The following is a 9,108-nucleotide window of genomic DNA, read 5'->3' as shown; positions in this document are numbered from 1 at the left end:
TTATTCTGTGCGTGTTACATATATTATAAATTATTTTAAAGAAATAGTGGCCTGGTCTAAAATATACCATCGGGGTGCCTGGGTGGCTTAGTCAGTTAAGTGTCCAACTTTGGCTCAGGCCATGATCTCACGGTTGGTGGGTTCAGGCCCTGCATCAGGTTCTGTGCTGACAGCTCAGAGCCTGGAGCCTGATTTGGATTCTGTGTCTCCCTTTCTCTCTACCTCTCCCCTACTCATGCTCTGTTTCTCTCTGTCTCAATAATAAATAAACATAAAATTTTTTTTAAAAAGTAAAATATACCATCAGTCTATGCACATTTAATCTGTATTTAATTTTACTTCTTCCACTTCAGTCTATGTTGCTTCTGATCATAAATGGAAATGAGCCAGCAGAAAGGAGATGGTATCTATCCAGTCGGCATCCATGCGAGAGTTCGCTGTTCTGGAACTAGAATGCCATGAACCCTCACTAATGACCATAGATATGAACCTAGGAAAATAGTTTTATATGAATTAACTAAAATGATACAAATTTAAAATGTGGCTAATGTGAATGTGAATGCAAATACAAGAAGATACAATCAATTTGAGTAGAGCGCACCAGACCATTCATGTGGCCACGATTCCTCAAGCCCCACTAACTTTAAATATTTCCTGTATCTGGCTAGCTGCATTCACGGCTCTTCAGCGGCTTGCGGTAGGAAGGAAGGAGTAGGAGACAAGACCATAGCATGACGGGCACCGGCAGAGATGAGGGTTTGAGTATAACACGGCCAAGCAACCTCCTCCGGGTTGTTGCCCCTAGCAGGTGTTTTGTCTTCCCAAATGAAGTATTTGGGGGATGTAAAAAAAATTTAGATCTGTGCTTTTCTTGGTTGTGTGATATTACAGACATGAAAAATAGACAACTAACAAGGGGATGGATATTTTTAAATGAGGATCCAGAAGCATTTACATCAGTGGAAAAGTGAAAAATTCCATTGCTTTTCCTCCCTCCCCCCCCCGCCACTACACACACACATATACACACGTACATGCACCATCCTAGCTCACACACACACACACACACACACACACACACACACACCCCAATTCCTCACCCCAGGACTCGGATGATCAATGCCCAGGCTCGGCCTTGCTCCTGCTGAAGTCACATGTGAGTTCTAACGAACCCCCCTCTAAAGCTGCCTCCTGTCGCATGCTCTTCAGGACAGGATGAACACATCCACCAAAAACCATGTTTTCTTTGCATCCTAACTGAAACAGCATTAAAGGGGGAAATGGGAATTCAGCGCTGCCAGCTGCAGTATCTGTCCTATCAGTCCACCAATAAGGCCTGGTAGGGACCTGCCGAGCCTCTGGATAAATTGTATTTTCCAAGGGTTAATTAAGCTGTCTTGAGCTTCTGCATGAAGAGGAACAAACTGGCACTTGCAGCGCTTTCTGAAACCTGCTGTCGACATTACAGTCCCTGCTGCTTTTAGCTGTATCGATCCGATGCCTGACCTGTGAAATCCTTGATGGCTGCTAACACTAGAAGCTTACTGGAGCTTTCCAAGGGAGCTTCGGGACACCTTGTGTAGTCAGGTACAATTACCTATCCCTCCAGGAGAGCCAATTAGTTCACAAAGAGCTGGAGCAGAACAAATGTTTTGTATGTGATTTAGAATCCTAAAAAAGAAAGGAGAAAAAAGAAAAAAAAAGGGCTTTGTTCTGTCTGATTCTTTTGTTCCTAATTTTATGATTATTGTTCGATTCACAGTGGTCCTCACATTTCCTCACATGTTTCTGAGAGAATTATAAGAACATGATAAACCGTATTTACAGTCTTCTCCTTTAAACGATGAAAATTGTCTTCTGCCATTTAAGATCCAGTTTCTGGACTAATTGTACGAACTCAGAGGTAGGAAACCCAAGTTTGTTCTACTTTCTGTGTTTCAGAAACTTTTCCCCTAAATGGTACAATAAATTTTATCATAATGAATTGCTCCTTTAAAAATAATTTAAAAAGGATGGATGGATGGCAACTAGTTCTGAAACTTGGCTCTGCAGATAGTGTGTAAGAATAAGAGATTGCTAGGCAGAAATTTGCGATACATATCCAGCTATATATCAGCATTAGCATGATTGATTCTGAAGCTACAGCTAATGTTGTAGATTGTCAACTAATGAAGTGTGGCATACTTTGAATACAAAGGTGGAACAACTGATCTATCATCTATATGCCCTGAGCCTAAGACTTCCTTCCCAGTAATAGGTATTAGTATTACTGAGATATTTATACTCCTGTACCTATTTTCCATGTGACCAGTCATATTCATCTATGAGCTAGCTGCAGGATGTGGTCTGCCCATCATTAAATACATTTATTCTTTATTTTTGTCTTTGAATATTATCTTAATCATGCAGGTTTCGATAATTAGCCTTCCAAGCATAATGTACCAATAGAATGAACTGCAGATAGAATTTAAAAATTTTTAAGAGAGAAAATATGAGTCAGGAAGGGGCAGAGAGAGGGAAAGAGAGAAAATCCCAAGGAAGTTCTGCACTGGCAGTGTGGAGCTTGATGCGGCCCTCAAACCCACAGACTGCAAGATCATGACCTGAGCTGAAGTCAGATCCTTAACTGACTAAGCCACCCAGGTGCCCCAGTTGCAAATTGAATTTAATGCACTCTAGGACCAGATAGGGGTCAAAATAAGGAGAAATGGCAATCAGTTAGCATTTTCAATAATGGAGAAAAAATTTAAAAATCTGATTTCAAATCTTTCAATAAAATAAAATAGATTAAGATAAGATAAAATAAAATAAAATAAATCATGTATGTACTTATGACTGTGTGGTAGATATAAAATTAGCTGAGACCAGAAGTTTAATGTATAAAAATGCTATCAGGTATTCATCACAGAAGCCTTTAGTCCCAGCTTAGAAGAACATAATATAAATATTTGATTCCTATTTCTGAAAGGTAGTAAACTAAAGTCAACAAAAAGATTTCATCATATTTTAGAAATAAGTGATCTAAAGTGAAGTCAGTCTCTGGATATAAACTAGAGTTAATAAAGATAGTAAAACCAAAAATTGAATGAAAAATAGATCGGTCAGTTGGGTTTTATTTTAGGTCCTCTTAGCAAAATCTGGTTTTAGTAGTTTGCAGTAAAGGGATAATTGCACAAAGGAAGGTAAGGGCATAAAACGGACCTGAGGTATATGCAGCTGGAAGCTAGCTTACATGCAGGTGTAAGGCAGTGTCTGTGTGTCTGAAGCTTCCTGATGCTTGTCCCACCCGTGCAGGCAGTCAGTGAGCGCAGTCTCATGTTGCCTCAACTTCTCCATCTGTAGGCATAACTGCATGGTGTGGGAGATAAAAGAGCTCCATCTTTTGTTGGTCTGTTTGTAAAATGCAGTGAAAATTTGGCATTAATGGCATTCTACTGCTTCAAATGCTTCCCTCTCTCCTTTATTAATGTCAAGTGGTGTTGAGACCACTCCATTTGGTTGCTGGAAGGGAGCTGATAGCAGTTTCCAGTACTGGAGAGTCTTAGCATACATAATTTGGTAACTGTAAAAAAATAACCCTGCACGACTCAGGGCTAAATTCACTATTTCAATTGGTAAGAGGTAAGCAAGCAGCTGGCTCATTCCATTGGTGGTCAACAGTTTGGTTCAAGAGTAAATATGAAGATGAGATCAAAACCATAGGCTCAATTCCTCAAGAGTCCTCTATTTTGTTGCACGACTCCTTGCATGTTGCATAATCATGGCCTTATGCTCGCTAGGTGATGCTCACGTGTCACAAGCTGCACCCCGAGGAAGTGTTAGGTGGGTCATGCTTATCTTTCACTTTCACCGGAAAAGCAATCTAAAGTTGGTGTCAGCGGTATAATACCGAAATTCGATGATTACTTTTGTTGTTAATATGTGGTATCGACACAATACTTGTTTATTCTTCAAAATGTCTTTCGCAAGATAAAAAGAACTTTCAAACTATCAGTGAAAACTTTAAAGACAATTTTTCTTCACAATCATTCTTTGAAAGAGATAGAAAGAGTTCAGTGAACTCTTTCTCAATATCTATATAGGCCTCCTGAATAGAATATGATTTTAGTTTTACTCCAGTTATAAGGGGCTATCATCAAAACTTAACCTGGAACCTGCAGGTATGAATTAAAGACCATCAATAGAGCTGACAGTTTTCCCATACTTCTTGCTTCCTTCTATTAAGGCTCCTATTAGGAAGGAGAATAACTTCCTAAGGTTTCAACTTGAAGGCTTTCAATCTATTTAACAGAATAAAGTACACAATGATCTGATTTTTCTAAATCATAAGAGGCCGTAGAGCTACATGCTGAAGATAGCAAAGGACAAACAAGATTGCAAGCGGCATTTTAATGTTTGAAATATCGGTGTTCATAATACATAACACAATAGCAAAGATCTTAAAACTCTGTCTTTATAAAGGAGTAGCAAGTTGGTGAAACCTGGAGAATCAGCCTCTGAAAGCTTCATTTCTAAAGTATCAAGAATATTATTCTCATTGGAAAATTGCTGCTGATATCCATCAAGTGCCTGCTTTCTTCTCCAAGCAGAGCATAAAGAGTCCATGTTTTTACCCTCTGAGCGTGCCTGTAAGTAGAACTAAGTGGGATTCTTCATATAAAGTCCTCAAGGAAGAGAAAGAATGGGTTGCCCAAACTTGATGGATGTAGGTGTTCAAATGAGAAAGTGAATAAAGTGTCAGACTCAAGCACAGAAAAGGATAAAAGAATTAAAGAGTCAGATAGAGGGAGAGCGCTTATTCAAGTCTAAATGTTTACTGCTTCATGGTCCATTAGGGCATCCTGGAAGGAGGCTCAGTGCAAAATAAATGAATACTGTTCTTAACAAATAATGCCATTAATGCTGCAGGATGTTCATTTCTTTTTAAAATCTATTGTTATGTGTTGAATGATATATTTATTATTAACTGTGAAAACACGACACTCTTCATCTTAAGTTTATTTCTACATTAATTCAAATTCATCTCTCTAGAAAAATTTCCCTTGTTTATAACCCTTATTTATAACTCTAATAAAATCTTCCCAAGGTAAGAAACTCACTGAAAGGATATCTGCACTAGTTTCCAAGTCACAATTTTACTTTTTCCCTTCTTAATATTCTCTTCTGTCTCTAAGTGTTTCATTGTTGATCTAAGGCCAAAATCATGCTTGATCTATAAAAGTAATAAAACCATAGTTGCTCATTACAGTTCAATTGCTCTTTCATTTAGTAATCGTTTTGTACAGGCCCTCTATTTACTAGATACTGTGCTAGGTGCTGGGTTGGTCATGGCAAACAAAATAGACACATTCCTTATCTCCCAGTGCTTTTAGACTAATGGGAGAGATGATTAAAGTCAAAGTATAAGAAGTGCCCTCACAGATGTGTGAGACCAAATAGTGGGGTACCAGTATGAGAGTATCAAGGAAGAGTTTTCTAAAAGATGATGTTTGAGCTATGAGCTAAATCATAAGTGGGTATTAATTGGGGGGGGTGTTAGAAGGATAGGGTGGCAATTAGAAGATGCTTCTAGGTATAATATTATGTGGAAAGGAGAAAATATCTGGTAAACCAGAAGGAGCCAGTGAAGTTGAACGCACTGGACTAGAGAGAAAGAGGTCCGAGATGAGGTCAGGGCAGTAGAGGAGTGTGGACCATGAACACCATGGGTTTTGTTAACACTATTGGTCTTTTCTCCTATAGTAGTAGAAAACCGTTGCAAACTTATAAATAGGAGTGACTTAGTAAAATTTAAGTTTTCAAAATACTACTCTGTCAGCTGTGGACAATGAAAGGGAATACAGTAACAGTCAAGCAGGTTAGCTAGTTAAAAGTTTATTGCAGTGACCCTTCTATCCTGAATTCTCTGTACTAACTGTCAGCTCATCCCTGTAGTCGCCTGGAGATAAACATGTCTGTCTATATACCCAGAACTGCCAGGTTTCAAACGGGCAGCCTGTAGGCTCAATCTAGACCCTATACACTTTCTTCTTTGTGTAGCACTTGAGAAATTGTATCGATTTTTTTTACCACATTAATTTTACATAAAAATTCTGACTTCCAGCTTCTCTTGGTATATTAGAATATGTGGCCACATGGGCCTGATTTGAACATGGTGACAATTTCTACATGGTGACAACTGGCTGGTGCTGAGAAATGGTCACCCTTCCTTCTAAGATGAGGTCCCCGCCCTCAGTTTTCCAGAGTCCTTACCACTGTACTGTCTTACAGCTGACCTGCGTCACTCACCTGTCTTGTCCTGTAGGCATTTATATTTTTGGCCTTGTCAGTTCATTTTTGACACAGCTTGAGCAGTGAACTTAGATTTTAAAACAAAAGTTATAATTTAGAAAATAATATGATAGCGATAATTATCTGCAATTCTGTGTCTTCCAAATACAGTAAAATGAATTGACTAGTAAAATAATGAAAATACATCTACATATAAAAGCTAACGGACTTGTTGTCTCCCAAATAAGAGAAATACATTAAGAATGTTTTAAAAACCCTTATATAGATTAAACAAGAATTGTCCCCAAATATTCAAAATTTTAAAAATTACAATGAGAATATGCAAATACATGGAGTGGGGATGTCAATCTTATGTCATTCTATTTGACAGAACGGAGGTTAAGACACATCATAAAAAGCATAGTGCCACCTTTAGCATTATTCCTAGCTTCCATTTCTTTGGACATGGGAAGTTACTGAAATTTCTCTAATTTTGTGGCTTTTTTTCCTTTTTAATTATTTTGCCCTTCCTAGAAGGAAAATAGTTAAGTCTATACATTTTCCTGAGTATTAACATGATACATTACATGCATCTACTCAGACATATACTCATCAGACATGCTGATTATGTCACTCAAATCCTCTATCTTATTACTAATTGTGTGTCCTTGAGTTACTATCTTCTGTTTGGTTTTAATCATGCCAAATCTATGTGTTTTGCTTCATATGGTTTGATTATTTGCTGTATGGTATATTAAAAATTCTAACTCCTTATAAAATCTTGCTTGGTTTGCTAATCAGTGTGAATCCTCTCTGTTCCCTTTAGTTCATTCTGTCATGAATTTCAAATTGTCTGGTGTCAAATATTACCACATCCGCTCTCTTCTTTTTCCTCCTCCTCTTCCTCTTTCTATTTTAGCGTACTTCTATTTTTTTTCTCATCAGTTCATTTTCACCTTTTGGTGTCACTTCACCTGGACCATTCAGGAAGAAAACTCTACTGACTTTTCTTCAATTATCCAGTAACCAAGCAGTATTTTTCTCTTTATTTGGAGACCTTAATTTCTAGTCTATTGTGGTAGACATTAGTAGTGTTCCCCAATGCCAACAGGATTACACCTCCTTGCCTTTCCGAAGGTGAGCAGAAGTATGTGACTTATGTGCTGTAACATTTAGAGCCAGCACTTGATTTCCCATGTTCTCCTGCTCTCTTTCTTTTTCCCTCCATGCTCTCTTTCTCTCCAGCATCTCATCGTGCGGTGACGGCTTCTGGGACGAGGCCGGCTTTGTCACCCTGGGTTCTTGCGTGACTATGATCACGCGGAAGCCACTGACTTTGGGTTTTATTACCACAACACTGTCTAGGCTCTCTCGACTGACACAACAGGTTGCAATAAAAATTTTAATGTTTAAACAGAATTTTCCATTAAAGTTCAGAAAATGACCAGCATTAGAAGTCTTTCCTTTTAGCCACATAGGATCTTTGTTGCAATTCAATATATTCCTCTCATATTTTCCATCATCAAACCATTTTGTTGAAATCAGATTGAATTTTTTTTCAGTGGCTTTTCTTACTATTATATCTCATCTGTTTTACACATCTTTGTCTAATAAATCATATCCACATTATCAACAATCAGTTTACTACAAGTTTCAATGTCTTTGTTCATTATCTGTTTTATATCTTAGATTTCTACATTCTAGAATTTAATTTTCACTTAGTTGGAGGATGTTCTTGAGAATTACAGAGGGTGCCCAAGACTTATTATCCCTTAAAATGCTTTCTATGCCCTTATATTTGAATGATAGTTTTTTGTTTTTCTTTTAATTTTTAAATTTTTTAAAATTTATTTTTGAGAGAGAGAGAGACAGACAGACAGACAGCATGAGCAGGGGAGGGTCAGAGAGAGAGAAGGAGACACAGAATCAGAAGACAGTCTCCAGGCTCTGAGCTGTCAGCACAGAGCCTGACACGGGGCTCGAACCCCCTAACTGAGAGATCATGACCTGAACCAAAGCTGGATACTCAACTGACTGAGCCACCCAGGCACTCCTGAATGATAGTTTTTCGAATACAAAAACTTGGGTTTGACCATTGTCTCCTCAGGATTCTTAAGCAGTATTCTATTATTTTCCATACATAACTGAGAAGACACATAAAAGTCTTATTTTAGTCTTTGCAGGTAACTTCTCTGTTTTTCTTCTGAAATTTATGATATTTTCTCTATACTAGTGGTGTTGATAGATTTTTAAATGGGTCCATCTTTATTCTTCTAAAACATTCAAAGTCTCTTTTATAATTGACTATTTTTTTACTCCACCTTTTTGTGTTTCTGATTCTGAAAATTAATTATTTTTGGTTAGTATTTTCCCTTACTTTTCTTCATAAGTTCATTTAGTCATTTTCTCCTACATTTTGGGAATATCCAGATTGATATTCCAGACTGCTAACATTTTCCTAGTGGAAAAAGTCAGCTCCCCCCCTTTTTTTGTTTACAAGTTGTGACACACACATTTCTTTTTTCTTTAATTTTTTATAATAGTTTATTGTCAAATTGGTTTCCATGTAACACCCAGTGCCTCTCCCCACAAGTGCCCCCCACCATGACCATCACCTCCTTCCTTCCCTCCTTCTCCCCCTTCAGTCCACGGTTCGTTTTCAGTATTCAATAGTCTCTGATGATCTGTGTCCCTCTCTCTCCCCCACTCTCTTTCCCCCTTCCTCTCCCCATGGTCCCCTGTCAGGTCTCTCCTGTTAGACCTATGAGTGCAAACATATGGTATCTGTGTTCTCTGCCTGACTTATTTCGCTTAGCATGACACCCTCAAGGTCCATCC

The 9,108-nt window shown here is 38.1% G+C and overlaps 1 long non-coding RNA gene across 1 annotated transcript in view; it reads left to right on the top strand.

Annotated features, from left to right (window-relative positions):
- The first annotated feature begins 1,866 nt into the window (after positions 1-1,866).
- LOC115290366 overlaps positions 1,867-9,108 on the top strand; it is an 18,768-nt gene continuing 11,526 nt past the window's right edge. The window contains exon 1 of the long non-coding RNA XR_003908067.1: positions 1,867-1,903. This is a non-coding gene — a long non-coding RNA (uncharacterized LOC115290366). The remainder of the gene's footprint in view (positions 1,904-9,108) is intronic.

Source organism: Suricata suricatta, chromosome 4 (assembly GCF_006229205.1).
Source record: "Suricata suricatta isolate VVHF042 chromosome 4, meerkat_22Aug2017_6uvM2_HiC, whole genome shotgun sequence".
In the NCBI taxonomy this organism is placed as follows: Eukaryota; Metazoa; Chordata; class Mammalia; order Carnivora; family Herpestidae; genus Suricata; species Suricata suricatta.
Note: the sequence above shows the minus strand (reverse complement) of the source record. Positions and strands in the feature narration are given on the sequence as shown.